Source organism: Rhinoderma darwinii, chromosome 3 (genome assembly GCF_050947455.1).
Source record: "Rhinoderma darwinii isolate aRhiDar2 chromosome 3, aRhiDar2.hap1, whole genome shotgun sequence".
Lineage (NCBI taxonomy): Eukaryota > Metazoa > Chordata > Amphibia > Anura > Rhinodermatidae > Rhinoderma > Rhinoderma darwinii.
Window position 1 is genome coordinate 7,318,504 of NC_134689.1, and position 23,970 is coordinate 7,342,473.

At 44.6% G+C, this 23,970-nt stretch overlaps 1 pseudogene; it reads right to left on the minus strand.

Moving 5' to 3' along the window:
* Positions 1–2,639: 2,639 nt before the first annotated feature.
* On the minus strand, positions 2,640–4,366 carry LOC142748540 (E3 ubiquitin/ISG15 ligase TRIM25-like; annotated as a pseudogene).
* Positions 4,367–23,970: the final 19,604 nt, after the last annotated feature.

Below are 23,970 nucleotides of genomic sequence, written 5' to 3' on the forward strand. Positions count from 1 at the left end.
CTGCGTTACATCTGTGAATAGCAAGAGTGCGAAAATTGCTCTGGTCACTAAGGTTTAAAATACCTTCGGTATTAAGGGGTTAAAGGGGTTGTCTACTTTTGAATCTGATGTTGGACAATATGTTCTTGAGATTAAAAGCCATTTTACACGAGGCCAATTATCGTTGCTCGTTCATCGGCTGATTGTATCGTTTATGCAGCTGAAAATATTATCGTTTTCGGCAGCACATCTCCCTGTGTAAAAAGGGAGATGTGCTGCCGACATAATAGAAATGTATGGAGATGAGCGATCGTAGTAACGATCACTTATACTCATACATAGCTCTCTGTGAAGTAGCAAACGGGCACCGATCAACGAGCTGTTTAGTTATTTGGCATTCGTTTACACGGCCCATGCTGGGCCGTGTCAGAGGACCCTACGCCACCAAGGTTCCCTTAATAGGTTGTGCCCTCAAGAGGGTCTGATATATATGCCCCCCACAGATGCCCTTAACTGTGCCAGCACTAGAAAGGGATAAGGAGGCTTGATGAGATTAATATTGCTAACCACAGATCTCCCCTCCCCAAAACCTAGGGGTTTGAGACTATGTCTCACGGCGGGATTCTGTTTGTTGGAGGTCTGCACGGTGAAAGAAAAAAAACTGGTGGGTATTCATTACAGTGTGTTTTTTTTTCCTTAATTGAAAAATTTGAATAAGCATAACAAAAAAACTCAAACAATAAATAACAGAAAACCCCCTAAACCCAACCCCCACCTATACCCTAGGAAATAAAATAAAAAGATATCTTTACCATATACAGTGGTCCCTCAACATACAATATTAACTGATTCCAAGATGACCATTGTATGTTGTAACCATAACCCTATGAAAAACTGGTAATTGGTTCTGGAGAACCCAAAATATCCATCCGAAATGATAAAAAAGGGGGATTGAAGACATATAAGCACAAAAATACAAATAAAGCATGTATTGTAAGTACAGTGGTCCCTCAAGTTACAATATTAGTTGGTTCCGGGGCAATAATTGTAAGTTGAATATATTGTAACTTGAGACCCTAATTCTATGGAAAACTAGGAATTGGTTCCAAAGCCCCCAAAATGTCAACCATAAATAAGAAAAAAATGTTTAGCAGATAACTAATACAGATAAAACAAGTTCTTACATATAAAAGTCAGAAATACTGTAGCTGCTAGAGGCTGTAAATCACTTTCTACGATGAGGACAGGAGCTTCTTCAGGAGCCTGTACACAGTTGTTGTGGAAGTCAATGGCTCAAAATATATTAGACTGAAATGTAGACGAGTGTTCTAACAGACACTCATGCCAGGAACTTTATCCAGCATCCTAATCAGGAGATTTCATACCGATATATATCGAGAGAGGAGAAATAACACACAGATGCTGCTGGTATGCTAAAAATACTCCTCTGGGGGTTTATTGCCAAACTCAATTGCAATAATATCATTCAAAAGGGGTGTAGGCTTGTGGTTAACCAATCAGAGGAAATGTGACAATAATTCTTATTCAGCCAATAGCAGACCATAAGAATATTTCAAATACATAATTAGAATTCTTCATTAAAATGCTGACATCAGGTAACACCTGGAAACAAGTGTACAATGGAGTGGTGTTAACTGTTCTTTCCCATGAGGGAGTTTATTACAATAAAACCTTTATTACTAGATGAGAATCATTACATAAATGAATATTTATTAGTTACAAATCACCAATTTCATTAGTGTATTTATAATTTCATTAATTCATTAAGTTCACATTTATATACCTTCACACATCACCAAACAAACGTTATATCTTGTGGGGGTGGCAGACGTGCTCGAATAAGCACTGAGCTGCTTGGTTCCAGATCGGCTTTTCTCAGAAATCTGAGGTAACGGTGTACGAACTCAATAGAAAGTCTATGGCCCCCTACACCGCTACATCGGCTTTCCGAAAAAAGCAGTTCAGAGACTAAACGGCTCAGCGCTCACCCGAGCCCTTCTGCCGCTAGATTTTAGCGATCGGTGGGGGTCTCAGTGCTCAGTCCCCACCGATCAAAACTTCTGACATGCCACTATGACATGTCAGAAGTTTTCTGAAAATTTAGTTACCATTTAAATGCTTTGTCAAGTCAGTAAGATAGGTCATAAAATTCCGACCACTAGAATCATCTGTGGGGACCAGCCCTAATGCCAGGAATAAGCATCACCAGTTGTCAGTGGAGAGGTAGAGACACACATGTGATTACCCTTCATAGAAATTAATGAAAGTTATGAAACCTGCTTAAAATATAAAAACAAAAAAATAGCAACATAATTACATTATTGATTCTGCGCCGTGCCTACATTGCTGATCCTCACCAGCCTGAGGTCCTTGATGATGTCATGATGATGATGATGATGATGATGTCACATGAATGACACATTATTGTGTACAGTTTCTAAACAGAAAGGTTAGGGACTGGTGGGGATTGGCAATGCAGGAGTGGCACTTATGTGGGAAAACCCATATAGGACTAGGGCTCCAATGCCACTTTCGGTCAGGTGACGGTTGTAGTAAAATCACGTAAATATTTCCCTATTGGGAAAAAAAGAGTTATGCAATTTAGCCAAATGATCTAAGGATGTTGGGTTTTGCAGTGATTACAAAAATTGTGATGATGGTTCCTCACAGCTGCTGCTCCCCTTGGTATCTTTATACAACCACCACAAACATATAACGCAGCATGAAGGGGCTCGGTGAAGGTGGCGGTGACGGTGTGTAAGTGCCTGATGGGGGCACCCAACTCATAAAAGGACAGCTGCCCGGCCTCATAATCCAGACATATCCTGACTCTATCACTGGAGATCGGGTGAGGTAACCGGATTACTTTACCGTCATGTCTCACTGAATACTGATTATTACACCACAGCTCTCTACATAAACTCCAGGACTTGTTATTATCTCCAATGTGTGACTGCTGCCCCCTCCTGTCCATACTGGGGTAACATATTCCGACCCTCCACAATACTGAATTCCTGATCTCCATGTTCCAGTAATGTCGCCCTGAGGAAAATCTGCTGCCGCTTATCACCTGATAATCCTGGAAACTCTCTGCTGTTTCTGTAAGATTCTGCTTTATATCTGTACTGGTTGCATTTTTTAGGTCGTCGGATATAAGGATATTATTAGCAGCTGTGTTTATATCCAGTAATATGTCTGCAGGACCCTCCCCATAGATCCCCCCCTCTCCTGAAGCAATTACCTTTCCTCCAACTGATAAATGTAAAGCTTGAGGGTCACTAGTTGGAGATCCAACTTTGTGGTGGCATGGACAATTTTTTGGGTGTTTTGCGGGTGAGATGGTCTGTAAACATGTCATTATATCAGAGAAGCCTGCGTGTAGCATCCCCGTAATTACATCCACATCTATATCATATATCTTATTATGTCCCCCCGTGTCCTCATCCCCTCCCCCCGTCTCAGGGTCACACAAATCACCTGTGTTTGGTTTCTGTAGGACAGTCAGTGGATCAGTCATGTTACACAGCTCCTCAATGTGTCTTATTTTTACGGACAGCTCGTCCTTTTTTATTTCCAGCTTCTGGATCACTCCAGACAATGATGACACCTGATATTTCTGCCTGGAGATCTCACTCCGGACCCTCTTCTCCAGGATGTCCAACCGTCTCCTGATGTCTATAAACAGGGCAGTGACTCTCTCTTCTTCTCCAGCTGCTTTTTCTTGAGCTTTTCTCCTGTGCTCCACTAGATTCTGGAAGTTTTTCTCAGTTTCCTCTCTCTTTGTGATGGATTTATGCAGAACTTCTTTCAGATTCTCCTTCTTCTTCTTAGCGGCCTCATCCAGCATCTCTATCTGATGACCCCGATGTTCTCCGGCCAAACTGCAGGACACACAGATACAGATATCATCCTTAGTACAATAGAACTTTAAAATTTCCTTATGGACGGGACATTTTCTGTTCTCCAGAGAAGTGCCGGGTTCAGTTAGGACGTGTTCGGCTGCCTTGTTGTGAACTCTCAGGTGATTATCGCAGAGAGAAGCTTCACAGTGCAGACAGGATTTAACAGCAGGTACAGGAGCGTGAATACAGTAAGTGCAGAAGATCCCGGTGACCTGCTTAGACTGAGCAGACAGTAAACGTTCTACTACATTGTGTAGATTTATGTTCTTCTGCAGAGCTGGTCGCTTCCGAAACTTTGCTCTACATTGAGGACAGGAATAAACTCCAAACTTGTTCTGTGTATCCAGGAACTGTTTAATACAGAACCGGCAGTAGTTGTGTCCACATCTCAGGGTTACAGGATCTGTAAAAATGCTCAGACAGATGGAACATTCCAGCTCCTTTCTCACACCAGCAGACGCCATGGCTTCAAGATTTACAAGAAAGGAAACTAGGTGTATTATATAGGGTGTGTTCCAGCACATATGACCTCGCACAGCCTACAGCTTAACCCCTTCTCGACTGAGCCTGTTTTGGCCTTGAGGACGAAGCCGATTTTTTCAAATCTGACATGTGTCACTTTATGTGATAATAACTCGGGAATGCTTTTACTTATCCAAGTGATTCTGAGATTTTTTTCTCATGACATATTGTACTTTATGTTAGTAAAAAATTTGGTCAATAAATTCAATATTGACGTGTGAAAAACACCAAAATTTAGAGAAAATTTGCAAAAATGTGCTTTTTTCTAAATGTAAATGTATCTGCTTGTAAGACAGACAGTAATACCACACAAAATATTTGCTATTTCATAAATCCCATATGTCTACTTTATGTTTGCATAGTTTTTTGAACATTCTTTTATTTTTCCGGGACGTTACAAGGCTTAGAACTTTAGCAGCAATTTGTCATATTTTCAAGAAAATTGGAAAAGGCAATTTTTTCAGGGACCAGTTCAGTTCTGAAGTGGCTTTGAGGGCCTTGTATATTAGAATGTCCCCATAAATAAACCCATTTTGATAACTCCACCCCTCAAAGTATCCAAAATAACATTCAGAAAGTGTTTTAACCCCATAGGCGTTTAAAGCAATGTAGAGGTGAAATTTACAAATGTCATTTTTTTTTTGCCAAAATCCATTTGTAATACAGTTTTTTCTGTAACGCAGAAGGTTTTACACAGGAAATGCAACTCAATATTTATTGCCAAGATTGTGCAGTTTTTAGAAATATCCCACATGTGGCCCTAGTGTCCTAATGGACTGAAACACCGGCCTCAGAAGCAAAGTAGCACCTAGTGGATTTTGGGGCCTCCTTTTTTAAAATATATTTTAGGCACCATGTCAGGTTTGAAGAGGTCTTGTGGTGCCAAAACAGGAAAAAAAACAAACAAAAGTGACCCCCATTTTGGAAACTACACCCCTCAATGAATTTACAGTTTTTTAAATAAATGTATTTAAATTAGTCTATGAAGAAGAAACTCTACTTTTTTTCTGAAAAAAAACTTTTTAATTTTCACAAGGAATAAAGGAGAAAAAATACCCCAGTATTTGTAAAGAAATTTCTTCTGATTACGGCAGTACCCCATATGTGGTAATAAACTCCTGTTTGGACACATAGCAGGGCTCAGAAGAGAAGGAGCGTCATTTGGATTTTGGAGCGCTGATTTTGCTGGATTAGATTTCAGTGCCATGTCATGAACTGGAGGGACCAAAACCATGGAAACCCCTCAAAAGTGACACCGTTTTGGAAACTACAACCCCAAGGAATTTATCTAGGAGTATACTTAGCATTTTGACCCACAGTTTATTTGCTAAATGGATTTGAATTTGTCTGTGAAGATGAAAATCTACTTTTTTTCTGAAAAAACGTAGAAATGTTAAATTTTTACAAGGAATAAAGGAGAAAAAACACCCCAACATTTGTACAGCAATTTCTCCCGATTATGGAAATACCCCATATGTGGTAATAAACTGCTGTTTGGACACACAGCAGGGCTTAGAAGGGAAGGAGCGCTATTTGGCTTTTGGAGCTCAAATTTAGCTGAAATGGTTTTTGGGTGTCATGTCGAATTTGCAAAGCCCCTGAGAGAGCGAAACAGTGGAAACCACCCAAAAGTGACCCCATTTGGGAAACTACACCACTTAAGGGATCTATCTAGGGGTATAGTGAACATTTTGACCTCACAGGTCTTTTGCAGAATTTATTAGAATTAGGCCGTGAAAATTAATATCAACATTATTTCCACTATAATGTTGAATTTTTAAATTTTTACAAAGCATAAAGGAGGAAAAAGCCACCCAACATCTGTAAAGGAATTTCTCCCGAGTACGGCAATACCCCACATGTGATCATAAATATTTTTTTATTAGAAATGAATTAACCCTTTCTGGACTGATCCTTTTGCTTTTTTATTTTGGTTTTTCACTTCCCGCCTTCCAAGAGCCATAACTTTTTTATTTTTCCGTCAATAGAGCAGTGTGAGGGCTTATTTCTTTCGGGAAGAGTTTTAGTTCCTATTAACACCATTTAAAGTACCATTTCATGTACTGGGAAATTGAAATAAAATTCTTTGCAGGCTGAAACTGGAAAAAACGGCAATTCCTCATTGTTTTTTGCGTTTCGTTTTTACGGCTTTCACCGTGCGGTAAAAACGACAACTTACATTTTTTCTGAGACTTCATACGGTTAAGGTGATACAAAATTTATACCTTTTTTTTCTAAATATTTTACTACTTTTACACAGTAAAAAATATATTTGTTAAAAAACAAACAAATGTTTTGTTTCACCACGTTCCGAGAGGCATATCTTTTTTTAAATTTTCGGTCGATTGAGAGGTGTGATAACAGGGAGCTCTATTTTGATGACCCTCTTGCGGAAAAAATTGATTGCTAAGGAGGGTAAGGGCTGGCTTTCCTTTTTTTGGCCTGATGATGACGCAGGTTCTGAAACGCGTTGCTGTTTTTTTGCAAACAAATTTGCTTATAATTATTTCTCTGCTTATCAATGCTTCATTAGTAATGCTTTCTACTTATATCCATTTTTAAATTACAGATGACGGCAGTTGTGCACCCGGTTTCAGCAAGTACGCGCCACCAACAAAGTCATCCGTGGCTGTTTCTAAAGTTGTACCTCGACTGACAACCCGCAGAAGTCCACTTACCATAGTTGGTGAGTTGACGTGCTGTCAAGCTTGGTCAAAAACGACAGTACTGGGTGACGGGGAAATTCAAACTGTCCTAAAAACCGTTCTTTCAAAATTGAATAAAGGTGACGGTAGCGCTCCATTAACACCAATGAGTACCCCAGGTGGGTCTTTGTCCCAGTCTGCTTCGGGTCGTAGTCTTCAGGTTTAATGTTCCGCACAGAAAGGTGGTGTTAACAATAGACACAGGGCAGCGGTGTTGAAGGGGAGGCCCAAGTCTGGGGAACAGCCTAGGGCCTATGGTCTACTTAATCCACCACTGGATATATGGTCCCCTATTTCACCGGAACAACTTAAAGAAAAGCAAATAGAAAAAGATGAGAAAAGACAAAAAGTAGCCAAAACGTTCGGAAAATGGCTCCAGGCATTCCAAGTACTAGCGTGTATTCTTGACTCAAAAACACCATAAAGCCTGTTCTTATTTGTTTATTTATCAGGACACAATGTTTTCAGCATACAAGCTGCATGGGGCATGGCCTTTTGGAGGTATGACGAGGAGTTTAGGTGGAGGTTGGATTTACACCCACATGTAAGCTGGGCGTCAAAAGCTACCGATTTTTTGATTCAGTTAATTATGTCTTAGCAACCCTTAGGAGCTCATTCCACGGTTTTATGCTTCGAGAAAAGAAAAGCCTCTTGCTTCTGGAAGGTCTTAGGACACCAATGAAAATGGCAGAGATGTGTCTGTGGCTAAGTCAGTACTCCAGGAGGCAGGTTTTGAGTATGATTTTTACATCCCTTATGTTTCGCAAAGTGCAATGATTTTTACAGGTAATTTAAAGTCGGTGAAGGCTCTGCAAGAAGTGGCACAATAAAAAAATCGACAAGGAGGTAGAACGTCATGGCCCCTATGACAAACCTCCCTTCCATAATATTTGTGTCTCCCCAAACTCACTGTGACACCCATGGCCGCGGACTGTCAGGATTACTCACCTATCTCCGGATAGCCCAACGGCTTAACCCTCGTCAAGCCAGGTGGTCGCTGTTCTTTGCCCGGTTCCAGTCTCCCGGCCGACGAGAATGTGAGGGCCGATGCCTTGTCCAGGTCGTTCAAGACAGGGGACACCATGGAGTCTCCAAAAAATATTATTGCTCCGTCCTGCATTATCCCTGTCAACCCTCTGCAAGTTAGAGACATCCCTCCGGGGAGGACTTTTGTACGCCTGGCAGACAGAGGGAGAATCCTCCGCTGGGGACACAGCTCCAGACTGGCAGGTCACGTGGGTGCAGAGGCCCTGTCACCAGTTTAATACTTCTCTATCAACTACCTAATCTAATAAAAGTATTTGATGTAGATAACTACTGTTTTTGTTTTGTTTTTTAAATCAGCATCATACACTTCTCTTCATTCATCAGTACATATATGTAACTTCCGTGGTCGCTGACCACAAACTATTTCCCCCCGGTCGACGCCCTTCTCTCCAGAGATGTCTGCACATGTGGCCATCCTGTTCCACAGTGACCACCAGGGTGCGCTTGCGAGCTTAGTCCAGACTTAAGGAGCCAGAGCACACACAGGTGTGCGATTGAGCTGATTACTCCCAGAGCACCCTGGACTATAAGAAGAGTTCTGCCCCTTCCTGTATTGCCTGAGCTTTGTTGTCGTTTCCCTAGTTTGTCTCTGCAAATGGTCTCCTAGTGCCTTCTAGTTCCCAGTGTTTCCCATTCCTGCTACCTGTATCCTGTATCCCATGCTATCCTGGTCAAGTGCCATATCGAGTTGGAGTCGTACTGTGCCGTATACCACACCTGTCCTGTAACACCACGCCTGGTGTCCGCCTGCTCCCAAAGTCCCATCCGAGCCTGCCTTGCTACTGTCCGAAGCTACCTCAGGTACACCTATACGAACTATAGTTTTTGACCTGTGTCATATTGGCCAGCTGCCATACCGTTAAGGCGGTACGGTCCAGTGGGTCCACGTACCCAACGTCACAATATATAAAGCACCAGAACCAAGAACAGTACATAAATACAGCAACAGAACCAAGCTCAGTACATATATACAGCACTAGAACCAAGCTCAGTACATATATACATCACCAGAACAAATCTCAGTACATATATACCATACCAGAACCAAGCTCAGCAAATAAATACAAAACCAGAACAAAGCTTAGAACATACATACAACACCAGAACCAAGCTCAGTACATATATACAGCATCAGAACCAAGATCAGTTCATATATACAGCCCCAGAACAAAGCTCAGTACATATACTGTATACAGCACCAGAACCAAGCTCAGAACATAAATAAAACACCAGCACAAATGCAGCTCAATTTAGTGCAACCCCTGCCTTATAGGTTTGTACGGTCTAAAACTACAGCTCCCAGCATAGACCAAACAATGGTAAGGAAATGCTGGGAGATGCTGTTTCACAAAAAAATATATCATACCACTCATCATCTCGCTGCAGATCATACCGTGACAACAGTACTGATTAGAGGCAGAATAAATATTTACATTAAGTGACTCACCGGTGATGATCTCAGATTCTTGTTGTTTTTTTTCTCTTTTCTTCTCTGTCCTGTTCTGATCTCTATGATGACTTCTCCCGGCCACAGCTAATTTCTGCAGTTTGCCACTCAGATGTCTTCAGCTTCTCACTTTTCAAACATTTCTGCACCTATAAATGAAGATAAAATTCTGAATAGTACCATTCACAGCACCTCTAATTATAATAGCGCCACACACTGTGTCCCTAGTAGATAGCTCCCCGGCCATTCAGCGCTTATGCATGTAATTGTATCTGCATCGTATAGGTGCAGGTACAATTAGTGCAGGAGGGGGTGGCGGAAGCTGGTTTCAGTGGCGCCGCCACCCCCTAAGAGAGGCAGCAGGCCGCCGCCAGAGGGGAGAAGCTCATCTCGCCTCATGGATGGTGTGGTCCTGGTGAGGAGCACCTCTCAGCCTTGATTATGGCTGCTTTGTAATGGGTTGATGCTGCCCTTACAAACGCCTGACCCGGCCTCTTTAAATTATGTAGTGTTCCTGTGTGTGTCTGGTCCCCCTCTGTGCTACCCAGTGGGCCCCCATCTCATCTCTGTTTGTCTGTCCCTCAATATGAAGTGTAACACATTGGTGGCAGCGGGGGGCTACCATGATCGCCAGCGGCTTCACTCAGAGAGACTTTTCAGCACAGGCAGAGGGAACACTCTCGTCCCTGTGAGTGGACACATGCCTACCAGAACAGTGAAGCAAGAGTATGGGAAGGCACAATGGAACCCAATGGGACATCAGAGAAGCAGCCAGGAGGAGCCAAGGAGAAATAGAGGGGAGTGGGCGAGCATGAGGGGGTTGTTGGAACAGCGTCATCTTGGAGAAGAGTGAGATAAGTTAGAGAGTGCAAGTGCTAGGACTGTGATTCTGTAGAACCCGCCTGGACTTCCTTGACAGTGAGCATGAGCAAGAAGGTGTACGTGATGACCAGATTCACTGGCTGAGGGTGGAGCAACAAGGATCGCACACAACAAGGACACGCGATGCACTGGCCAGGCTGCCATCAGAGCAGTATGGGTGTTACTCCCAACAGGGACACAGCCACAGCCCCTGCTGGCCACCGATACTACTGCCCATATTATGTTATTTTAGACCTTATTGGCAGGGCCCCAGTGGTAGTTACTTTGGAAAAAGCAATGTTCCCAAGTACAATGCAGTACTCATTCCCTTCTACAAACTAACTACCGCTTGGGCCCTACTCACAAGGTCCTGATGCTATTATCAGGATGTTGTATTATCACTGCTCACATCATACTAGACCTTGTGAGCAGCAGGATCCAAGTGGCAGGAGTTTGAGGCTCCCAGAAGTGAAGAGGCAAGAGGAAAAGGCAGTGATAATTACATAGGCATCTGGTCTGGGGTTTGATTTTCTTTTCTATTGAGTCTAGTCTGGGGTCTAAAATTATTCAGGGGTCGGATCTGGGGGTCTCTATTAATTTGGGGGTTTAGTCTGAGGTCTGAAGTAATTTAGAGCTCTGGTCAGTGTTCTGAATTTATTAAGGGTCTGGTCGGGGGTCTGAATTGATTTTGGCATGTGGTCTGACGTCTACACAGGTGACATGGGTGCCGCATGTGGGGAGGAGGTGAAGATTTCATTGAGGCATGCGTCAACAGCTGAAAATCTTAGAAACTGCAAAAGCCAGAAGCAACAGCCATCTTGGTGAATGAATATGCTTTGTGCAGGTAGAAGCTTTAGTGAAATTTTTTTTATGTTGCCCCCCTGCACACTTTATGTCTCCCCCTTGGCCCCCCCATAGACCCCTTACCTACCTATCCCCCTTCTATCCCTCCACAGAGCCCCTGTCAGGTTGCATCTCTTCCTTGGCCCCACTCCCGACCCTGCCACTTTCCACTCCCCTAACCCTCTTTTCCCCCACAAAGCCCCTGCCCACCTACTGTCTCCAACTTGCCCATTCACTTTCCCCTCAGCTAGCCCTCTTTCCCCACACAGAACCATATTACCTAGTCTCTCCCCCTTGTCCCCTGAAACCACCTACAGTCTACATCCTGCCCCTCCACAGAGCCCCCACCAATTCATGTCTCACCCCTACCCCCGTCCCACCACTTTTTGTTGCCAACCTTTCCCTCTGTAATAGGGGGTCCAGTCTTCTTGACTGAATGGGGCCCAGAAATTCATGATGGCGGCCCTGACCCAAAGGATCGAGGGGCATAGCTTCCACCTTTGGACAAGATATGGGGAGTGGTTACTCACCACCGTGACCCACAGAAGTGCCTGTAGGTTGATTGGTGAGCTGACCCATGAAGCACATCCTTGCGACGACTGGTCTCAAGGAGGACTCCTGCGAGGTCGAGTTCTCCAACCTCAGTAATATCCCAGCCACCAGTAAACACTGCATAGAAGAAAGTAGTTAAATAAATGGCTTGTGTGTAAAGAAATATATATATTTTTATAAAGGAACTGATCTTGCATTACTCTGCATTACAGGCTGATTTAATGTTAAACCATATCTGGTTGACCACCCACTGCCCCTTCTGAACCTTCACAAAGAAACCCACTTTCACCCCTGGATTAGGTAAACCCTACTCCAGTAGCTTCCAGTGGCTTTGGAAGACTGCACCCTACAAGTGGCCCTGGGATGTACCCCTACACCTAACGAATAAGTACTGGGGGACAGAGAATGGTGTGTTACCCTAACACACCTTACTGCTGTGTGCGGCCTGACTTTTCCCCTTGATCTTAACAACTTCCATCTTGAACACCATCACTTCTTTCCCCACGCCATCTTGCTAAAAGAATGCAAAAACATAACCCCTAGGACTCCTTGCAACAAACACGCTGGATCCCAGCCCTTTGGCGCACTCAGAGGTCGATCTATATCAATATGTTGCCCTGTTTCAAACTGACCAACTAAACCTTCGACTAACCCTGATCAAACTCTCCCAAAACCATTTACTGTTTTCTACACTCTACTGCTATAATTCTATTGTTTGTCTGGGTCACTAGAACCCTAATTTCTAGCAGAGCAACTAATTTGCACTTAAAATCTATCCCGCCACCCCCCTACTCTCTTACAATGATCATAAAGAAACAAAAAACGAAAAGGGACAAGCCAACTCTCCTTCAATAACCAGCAAAGTTCCCTCCAGGGGAGCTGAATTTTCACAGGAACTGCTTGCTGGGGGTGATATAACAACCCCACGTCTATCCCAGAGACTAGACCATGAAATGGTTACTGTCAAGGCTTCACCGGGGGCTCCAGAAGTTTCTGAATGGCTGCTCTCCCTATTTGATAAAAAATTAGGTGAACTGCACATTTTCATTAACTTAGTCCTACTGTGAACTGCTGCTTTGGAGACTCGAAAAGTTACAAAGTTCTAGAACTGCGCAATCCACCGTGGGAAGATTATACTACAATGCCAGCCTTCTATCCGATGGAAGTGGCATTGCATGACAAATTGAAGGACTTATAAAAGAAAAATGGATGCAGCAACCTCAGATTTCTGGTGATACCGGAATCAATAAACTCATTAACTATCTCACTAAGGGCCTATCTTGTGCTTTGCATCTTGATCTTAAAACGAACCCCTTTATGACTGATATACCTCACATGCAAGGCTCTTCCCATTACACCATGGAGGCAACAGACCATGCCTGGTAACTGGTAATACCTCCATTGAGCTGTCGAGGAAAAGGTCCTATGGGCATACAGGCAACAAGGGGAACTGATCATTCATGATGCTGAAATCCTGATCTTTCAAGACTTTTCCACAGCTGCTGCCCAGAAAAGAAGAGCTTTCACCTCTATTACACGGTTGGAATAACAGTTTTTAACTTCTCTACCAGGCTAAGCTGCAACTCCATATTGGTAACCACATTATTGACCTTTGAGGATCCTCTAGCTGCCAAACAAGCAACTGATTGACGTGACACTCTCGGAATGTGACTTCTCTTGACACACCTATTACAAGAAAGAATGCTAAAACTGGGAGTAATGTTTTTTTACCAGAGAACAGTCGTCGGTTGACCACACCTTGGGGCACTGACATTTTAATGCAAAATGAAACAGCTTTCTAAATAGTCTATTTTTAAAAAATGTCCTACCATTTTGCTGCTGTAGAGTCTGTGTAACTTCTGTAGAAATCTGGTTTCCTGCAAATACGGACATAAATTTGACAGTCCACTGATCTGTCGGTCAGACTCACCTTGGCTCTCCCCTACACTTCTCTCAGTGTAAGGGTACATCCCCATGGGAAGGAAAATTCAACTGAAAATCTTCATGCAAGTTTCGCTGTAAATTTGCATTGTTTCCACAGCAAAATTTGATTGTTACACATGCGGATTGCTGCAGATTTTGTTGCTCTCGTTGAAAGGAATGAAATCTGTAGTGAAGAGCCACAACATAAACTCACATGCTGCAAATTTTAAAAAATGGACTGCAGGTCAATTTCCAGTGGGAAATTTTCTGCAGCGTGTGGATGAGTTCTGTTATAATCGTATTCACTTTGCTGTTACTGTAATATGCTGTGGAATTTCTGCCTGTGAATCTGGATGGAAAATCTACAGTATAGCCGTGCTGTGTGGTTGTACCTTTCGAGGTAGAAGCAGGGAGGGGGATGATGTTGTACAGGGCAGATCTGAGTGTGGAAAGGCTGGAAGTATCTAAGTATGCAGTGGAGTTAGATCACACAGACTATCAGTTTCAAGATAAAGAGGAAAGAACAGGGGAAGGGGAATCTCATAGGCTGTGTAGCACCCACAGCGTGGGATCACACACACCTCAGCATGACTTTCTGTGTATGCACAGTAGATTGGAGATTATACAAGGGCTGAATTACAAGGGCAAGGGGTGACAAAGCTGTGCTGATACATGAGAGATAGTGAAGGCAGCAGCATCCTGGACACACAGACCTCACATAAAGCATGTTTTACTGGGAGGGACACGTCCACAGGAGAATAGTCTGAAACTAGGAACAAGTTGCAAACTGAGTATTAGCGGGTATTTTTTAAATTCAGGTAACCACTAACATATGTTTAAAAAAATATATATGACAAAGGTGTCCAAGAAAGACCTGCCTTGTTCCATAGAGCAATCCATTATCGATCCCTAGAAAAGATATCTGGTTCTGAGACTCCAAATTGATAGCACGCAGACTCTATTAGTTAATATCTATGCTCCCAATGATGATAAACAGGCATTTTTTTTCAACATGTCGCATACCCTCATAAAATAGCCCATGAATAACATGATCATGGCTGGAGACTTTTTAATGTGGTACTGTATCCTTGCATAGACCATACTACCTCTGCACCCCAATAGAATGATATCACCCGCTCACTTCTTCAGCTGATGGAACATTGGGTCTATGTGACCCGTGAGAACTGGCAATTGCAAGTTCAGACATTACCATAACTCAAAAATGTGCCCCATTAAAAATTTGTGAACACCTCCCCACCCCATTTGCTACTCTGATCAGGAAATTTTCTTAACCCAGCTATATCATACAATTTCAAAACTTACTTTAAACTTCACTGGATAAATAACCTTGTGGATAATGTAATGAAGTTGAAATACATTTCCTTTCTCCGGCAACTTCAATGGCAGCAATGAGGGGATATGTTATAACTTATCTAGTTTACAAAAGTCAAGCTGGCAATATACTTTATATCGTTCGACTGACATCTATTCCTGTCGACTCCCCCATAGACATGCACGCTTGGCTCGTCTGAGTTTTCAATGGGAAGAAGGAAGAAAGGCGCTGCCAGATTCGTCTGGCCGCGGATTTTCTACTAATGGACAAAAGGATCGGGCATGTTGAAATCCCAATCCTTTTCTCCCCCAACATTTGCTGTCATGGGAAAGTTTTGATCGGTTGCTGTCTCTGTACTGAAACCCCCACCGATTGCTAAAATGAAGTGGCAGAAGCCCTTGGGTGAGTGGTGTGCCATTCTGTTTCTGATCGGCTTTCCTCGAAGGGGTGTACGAGCTCAATATAAAGTCTATGAGTCTATACACCGCTCGCTCGGCTTTCCAAGGAAATGCGATCTTAAACGAATCGGCACAGGACTCACTCCAGCACTTCTGCCGCTTAGTTTTAGCGATCAGTGGGGATCTCAGTGCTCGGACCCTTGAAAACGGTTACTTGAAAACGGTACAAAAATCAAATGATTTGACAGACTTTGACAAACATATTGTTACACCAATGGGTTGGAGAAAGCTACCATGTGTACTGGAGGACCAGTAATCTCAAAGGTTTCCATGTGTCTACTTATCCACTAAATTGTCGGTTGCATACCAACCCATCAACAATGCAATGTTTGCTCACACACCTTGTAGCACTACCTGTTCCCATGCTTGTACTTTTCCCCATATCGTATACAAGCTTAATAAATTCCCCCTATATATTACAATGGCATATGCATTTGTCCTCACTACCTCAGAACTGTTTGCTCTCTCCACACCTATTTACAGGATAAACGGGTTCTTGTTCCTGGACAATAGGTCCTCCTGATCAATAGTCAACTTGTGACTGGGCAAGATCATTGTTGTATTTACTTAGCTTATATCTGGACCAAGACAGCCATTGTACTTGGACATCAAAAGCATATTGAACTCCTTGGAGACGCAGCCAATTTTAGTTTTTTCAAGCCCTGGTTGCCATGCCCATGGCCGCGGGCCATCAGGCTCACTCACCTCCTGACGGCCGCAGCCATGGATCTGTGAGCGCTGGCCCGATCTCCTCCTTAGGAGACGCCAGCGCTCACTTCCGATTCGCTCGGCCGGGTCCTGTAGGGTGCGCGCGCACGCTCGTGCCCGCTCTTAAAGGGCCAGCTAATGCACCTGAGTTTAAGTGTCAAATTAGCCCATGAGCATCCTGGACTATAAGAAGGGCCCAGCCCCTTCCTGCCTTGCCTGAGCTTTGTTGTCGTTGCCCTTGTTTGTCTCTGCAAATGGTCTCCTAGTGTCTTCCAGTTCCCAGTGTTTCCCGTTCCTGCTACCTGTAACCTGTATCCTGTGCTATCCTGGTCAAGTACCGCATTGAGTTGGAGTCGTGCTGCGCTGTGTACCACGCCTGTCCTGCTACACCACGCCTGGTGTCCACCTGCGGCCAAATTCCCTTCTGAGCCTGCCTCGCTACTGTCTGAAGCTACCACAGGTACACCTATACGAACTATAGACTTTGACCTTTGTCCTGTTGTCTGGCTGCCATACCGTTAAGGCGGTACGGCCAAGTAGGTCCACGTACCCAACGTGACACTGGTTAATAGGAGTACAAAGATGGCAGACCTGGGGCTTTTATTGGGCCCCCAGACTGCCATAACAATCATCGGCACGCTGTGATCACGTCGTGGGGGGCCCAATGGGCTGTCAAAGGGGGCCACCACCTCTTTCTAATGACTTAGTGTAATGACGGGGTAGGGAGACAGACAGGTGAGCCCTAATCTATCCGCCACTCAGTTCCTGCCTACTTGCACGGCCCGTCCTAGGCGACGGCGTACAACTTGGCGACGGTCCCTACACTCAATATGTGTACGACAGACAAACAGACAAGGGTACACAGAAGCTAAGGGAAATGGGGCAGTTGCCCACGGCAACACCGTGAGCAACAAGAGTAGTGAACGAGCCAAGTCAAACCAGGAGTGTACGAGGTACCAAACGCAGAGCAGGAGCGTAGTCAGTAAAGCCAGGGTCAAAAATGAAGCAAGGTCAATAATAATAGCAGGAGCAGCAGAGCCAGGAAACAGGAAAGAATCACAGGCAAAGACAAGCAGGAAATGAAGGTATAAATAGACCGAGGGCGGGAGCTAGAACCGTCTGGCCAGGCTGTGATAGGTTCTCCCACTCCTGAGCCTACCAGCCTGAGTGGTAGCAGATTGTTTCACTCTATCAGACCTAGGAGCAGGTGCAGACTGATTACCCACGGGCGTCGACACAGAAGCTGTGTCTGGCAGATCCTTTACACTTAGATGCCCCGGTCACTATTGACTGCAGCATCTAAGTGGTTAAACTGGCAGAATCAAAGTGATCTTGGACAGAATCAAAGTGAGTATGTTACAGCCAACACCCGCTCAGTAAGGAGCACGCTCAACTCGTGAGCCCACTCCATACTTCCCCTTGGCTGCTGTCACGTACATGTACGTGACATGTTGCCAAGTGTTTAAGCAGTTAAATATTAAAGAGGCTCTGTCACCAGATTATAACTTGACTATCTCCTACATAATGTGATCGGCGCTGTAATGTAGATAACAGCAGTGGTTTTTATTTTGAAAAACGATCATTTTTGAGCAAGTTATGAGCTAGTTTAGATTTATGATCCACAGCACAGTGTGATTGTGCAGTGAAAGAAGCTGGGCTGGAACAATGAGAAGTGTAGGACACTGATTAGTCACTGATTGGTCAGCCTCATACACTTCTCTGTACAACACCCAGTTGGTAAAAAGTAAAAATACGCCCAGTTGTCCATTGAGAAACTCATTAGCATAAATCTAAACTAGCTCATAACTTGCTCAAAAATGATTGTTTTTCAAAATAAAAACCACTGCTGTTATCTACATTACAGCGCCGATCAGACTATGTAGGAGATACGGCACTTATAATCTGGTGACAGAGCCTCTTTAACCCCTTCCCGCTCCTTGACGTACTATTACGTCATGGCAGCTCTATCGTTCGCGCTCCATGCCGTAATAGTACGTCTTGCAGTTAGAACAGCGGTGCGCGCGCCCGGCGCGTTCATGCGCTGTGATAGCTGCTGTTTCTGACAGCAGGCTATCACGGCATAATGGGACGGGACCATTTACTATGGTCCCGCCTCGCCGATCGCCGCTATTGGCTAGTCAGTGAGTAACTAGCCAATAGCAGCGATCGGTCTCATTCAGCACAGCAGTGCTCGAGCCCGGCGTTCCTGAGCTGTGATAGCTGCTGTTTCTGACAGCATGCTATCACAGCATAATGGGCCGGGACCATTTACTATGGTCCCGCCTCGCCGATCGCCGCTATTGGCTAGTCAGTGAGTAACTAGCCAATAGCAGCGATCGGTCTCATTCAGCACAGCAGTGCTCGAGCCCGGCGTTCCTGAGCTGTGATAGCTGCTGTTTCTGACAGCATGCTATCACAGCATAATGGGCCGGGACCATTTACTATGGTCCCGCCTCGCCGATCGCCGCTATTGGCTAGTCAGTGAGTAACTAGCCAATAGCAGCGATCATTCTCGTCACTTCCTCTCTCTGACCTCACATCCTGCTGCAACCGCCCTGAACGCCCTGTTGGAGTTAGCGAGGCGTTGAGATCGGTTGTGAGCAGAGAGTCAGAGAGAAAAGAAGTGAAAAAAAGTGAAAAAAAGTTTCTAAAACAACGTTTTTTTTGCTTCCCACCACCCCATCCACTACCCACTCCTGTTCCCTTCCTCTTTGAGTTCTACCCACGTTTTTTGGTCAGTGATCTCCTATCACTGACCACTTTTCAGTCTTCAGGACCACATTTCTTGGTCCCTGGGGATTTTTTTTTCATTTTTTTCTATATAAAACATAAAACAAAAAAAAAAATATAAAAAGAAAAAAAAGAAACAAAAAAAAATAGTTAGTTTAGCCAATTTTGAAAATTTAACTGGTTAGTTTAGTATTAGGGTTAGTTAGTGTCAGGGAACCGTCAAAAAGCGTAGTTAGGTATAGTGTCAGGGAATTTAGCGTCAGGAATCGGTCACCGTAGATAGGCTTAGCGTTAGGGATCCATCACCGTAGTTAGGTTTAGCGTCAGGGAAGCTCGGAATAATTAGATAGGTTTAGTGTCAGGCACCCGTCACCGTAGTTAGGTTTAGTGTCAGGGAAGCTTGAAATAATCTAGATAGGTTTAGTGTCAGGGAATCGTCGCCGTAGTTAGGTTTAGCGTTAGGGAAGTCCACATAAAATTTAGTTAGGTTTAGTGTTAGGAACCCTCGCCCTAGTTAGCTTTAGTGTCAGGGAAGTCCACTTGCTCTCTAAAAACAAAACACACATTTGTGCTAGTTGTGCTATCCTATTGCTCCCAGTTAGGGATTTATTTTTTTGCAGTATATAAATTTTGTCTTCGCACAACAAGCATGTCCCAACGGACATTTACTGCTGAAGAGGCGTATGCATTTCTGGCCTCCGACACAGACTCGTCGGATGGCGATACAGTATTTTATTTGTCTACCTCCTCATCCAGCGATGAAGAGGAGGGACCCCCTAGGAGACGCCCCAGGACCACCACCATAGTAGAAATCCCTGAGAGAAGTGACCCCACAACAAGTGATACCCCTGAGCGAAGTGACCCCATTTGGACACCCACACCAGACCATTATGAACCCCAAATCCCTGAGTACACGGGCAGCCCAGGCATCAAATTTAACACGGCAGGGTTCAGTGAGATGGACTTTTTCAAGTTCTTCTTCACTGATAACTTTATAGAGCTAATGGTCACCCAGACTAATTTATATGCCCAACAGTATATCACCAAGAACCCCAACTCATTTTATGCCCAATCCCAGAGGTGGACTCCTGTAAACGCAGCAGAGTTGGGCAAGTTCTGGGGACTGCTCTTGAACATGGGGCTTCTAAAAAAGCCATCCATTAGGACCTACTGGAGCACGGACATCCTATACCACACCCCGATGTACCGTATGGCCATGTCCAGGATGCGTTATGAGGCAATACTTCGCTTCCTACATTATGCCGATAATGAGCAGTGCCCACCCCGAGATGACCCCAGTTTTGACCGTTTATATAAACTGAGACCCCTATTAGACCATTTCAGTGCCCGGTTTGCCCAAGCATACACCCCCGAGAAGTGTATTTCCATTGATGAGTCCCTGGTACATTTTAAAGGGAGGCTTCAATTCCGCCAATACCTGCCAAGTAAGAGGGCAAGGTATGGCGTGAAGTTGTATAAGCTGTGCGAGAGTGCATCAGGGTATACATATAAATTCAGGATATATGAAGGGAAGGACAGCAGTATTCAGCCCCCAGAATGCCCCCCCTTACTGGGAATTAACGCAAAAATTGTGTGGGATTTGGTGCACCCACTGCTGGACCAGGGTTACCACCTCTACCTGGATAATTTTTATACCAGCGTCCCGCTCTTCAAGTGCCTCGCTTCCAGAAGGACTGCGGCATGCGGCACTGCTAGAAAAAATCTTAGAGGCCTCCCTAAAACACTGCTTGGGCAAACACTCAGAAGGGGTGAGAGCAGGGCACATTCTAGTAGCAACATATTGTGTGTCAAGTACAAGGACAAGAGAGATGTCCTTGTATTGACAACAATACATGGCCACACCAGTACCCATGTACCTGTACGAGGTACCAGTACAGAGACCCCCAAACCAGATTGCATCCTGGACTACAATAGGTACATGGGAGGGGTGGACTTGTCAGATCAAGTCCTGAAGCCCTACAGCGCTACGCGGAAATCGAGGGTGTGGTATAAGAAGCTGGCCGTGCACATCATACAGATGGCATTGTACAATGCGTACGTGCTACGTCGATGTGCAGGCCAGAGGGGAACTTTCCTGGAATTTCAAGAGGTGGTTATAAAGAACCTAATTTTTGGCGACCAGGAAGGAGGGGCACCCAGTACTTCTGGAAGCGAGGCCACACGCATCGTACCAGGGCAACACTTTCCAGGAGAAGTTCCCCAAACTGGCAAGAAGGGAAAAAGTCAAAAGAGGTGCAAAGTGTGCTATAAGAGGGGGATAAGGAAGGACACAACATACCAATGCGACACGTGTCCCGAAAAACCAGGGCTCTGTATGAAAGATTGTTTTAAAATTTACCATACATCCCTTGATTTTTAATTTACCCTGATGCACTCCGCACAGCTTATCCCCCTCATCTTTCCCTTTTGAGCCCTGCCATGTGCCCAAGCAGCAAATAACAGCCACATGTAGGGTATTGCCGTACCCGGGAGAACCCACATTACAATTTATGGGGTGTATGTCTCCGGTGGCACATGCTGGGCACAATATATCGGACACTGAAATGGCATATATGTATAGGAAATTGCAAATCTCACTTTGCACCATCTACTGCGCATTACCTTTTACACAATAACTGTTGGGTCAAAATGCTCACTACACTCTAGATGAATGTCTTAAGGGGTGTAGTTTTTAAAATGGGGTCACTTCTCGGGGGTTTCAACTGTACTGGTACCTCAGGGGTTCTGCCTACATGACTTAGCACCAGAAAAGCTCCAGTAGGCTAAATGGTGGTCCTTCCCTTCTGAGCCCTGTCGTGTGCCCAGGCAGCTAATAACAGCCACATGTAGGGTATTGCCGTACCCGGGAGAACCCACATTACAATTTATGGGGTGTATGTCTCCAGTGGCACATGCTGGGCACAATATATCAGACACTGAAATGGCATATATGCATAGGAAATTGCAAATCTCACTTTGCACCATCTGCTGCGCATTACCTTTTACACAATAACTGTGGGGTCAAAATGCTCACTACACCACTAGATGAATGTCTTAAGGGGTGTAGTTTTTAAAATGGGGTCACTTCTCGGGGGTTTCAACTGTACTGGTACCTCAGGGGTTCTGCCTACATGACTTAGCACCAGAAAAGCTCCAGTAGGCTAAATGGTGGTCCTTCCCTTCTGAGCCCTGTCGTGTGCCCAGGCAGCTAATAACAGCCACATGTAGGGTATTGCCGTACCCGGGAGAACCCACATTACAATTTATGGGGTGTATGTCTCCAGTGGCACATGCTGGGCACAATATATCAGACACTGAAATGGCATATATGCATAGGAAATTGCAAATCTCACTTTGCACCATCTGCTGCGCATTACCTTTTACACAATAACTGTGGGGTCAAAATGCTCACTACACCACTAGATGAATGTCTTAAGGGGTGTAGTTTTTAAAATGGGGTCACTTCTCGGGGGTTTCAACTGTACTGGTACCTCAGGGGTTCTGCCTACATGACTTAGCACCAGAAAAGCTCCAGTAGGCTAAATGGTGGTCCTTCCCTTCTGAGCCCTGTCGTGTGCCCAGGCAGCTAATAACAGCCACATGTAGGGTATTGCCGTACCCGGGAGAACCCACATTACAATTTATGGGGTGTATGTCTCCAGTGGCACATGCTGGGCACAATATATCAGACACTGAAATGGCATATATGCATAGGAAATTGCAAATCTCACTTTGCACCATCTGCTGCGCATTACCTTTTACACAATAACTGTGGGGTCAAAATGCTCACTACACCACTAGATGAATGTCTTAAGGGGTGTAGTTTTTAAAATGGGGTCACTTCTCGGGGGTTTCAACTGTACTGGTACCTCAGGGGTTCTGCCTACATGACTTAGCACCAGAAAAGCTCCAGTAGGCTAAATGGTGGTCCTTCCCTTCTGAGCCCTGTCGTGTGCCCAGGCAGCTAATAACAGCCACATGTAGGGTATTGCCGTACCCGGGAGAACCCACATTACAATTTATGGGGTGTATGTCTCCAGTGGCACATGCTGGGCACAATATATCAGACACTGAAATGGCATATATGCATAGGAAATTGCAAATCTCACTTTGCACCATCTGCTGCGCATTACCTTTTACACAATAACTGTGGGGTCAAAATGCTCACTACACCACTAGATGAATGTCTTAAGGGGTGTAGTTTTTAAAATGGGGTCACTTCTCGGGGGTTTCAACTGTACTGGTACCTCAGGGGTTCTGCCTACATGACTTAGCACCAGAAAAGCTCCAGTAGGCTAAATGGTGGTCCTTCCCTTCTGAGCCCTGTCGTGTGCCCAGGCAGCTAATAACAGCCACATGTAGGGTATTGCCGTACCCGGGAGAACCCACATTACAATTTATGGGGTGTATGTCTCCAGTGGCACATGCTGGGCACAATATATCAGACACTGAAATGGCATATATGCATAGGAAATTGCAAATCTCACTTTGCACCATCTGCTGCGCATTACCTTTTACACAATAACTGTGGGGTCAAAATGCTCACTACACCACTAGATGAATGTCTTAAGGGGTGTAGTTTTTAAAATGGGGTCACTTCTCGGGGGTTTCAACTGTACTGGTACCTCAGGGGTTCTGCCTACATGACTTAGCACCAGAAAAGCTCCAGTAGGCTAAATGGTGGTCCTTCCCTTCTGAGCCCTGTCGTGTGCCCAGGCAGCTAATAACAGCCACATGTAGGGTATTGCCGTACCCGGGAGAACCCACATTACAATTTATGGGGTGTATGTCTCCAGTGGCACATGCTGGGCACAATATATCAGACACTGAAATGGCATATATGCATAGGAAATTGCAAATCTCACTTTGCACCATCTGCTGCGCATTACCTTTTACACAATAACTGTGGGGTCAAAATGCTCACTACACCACTAGATGA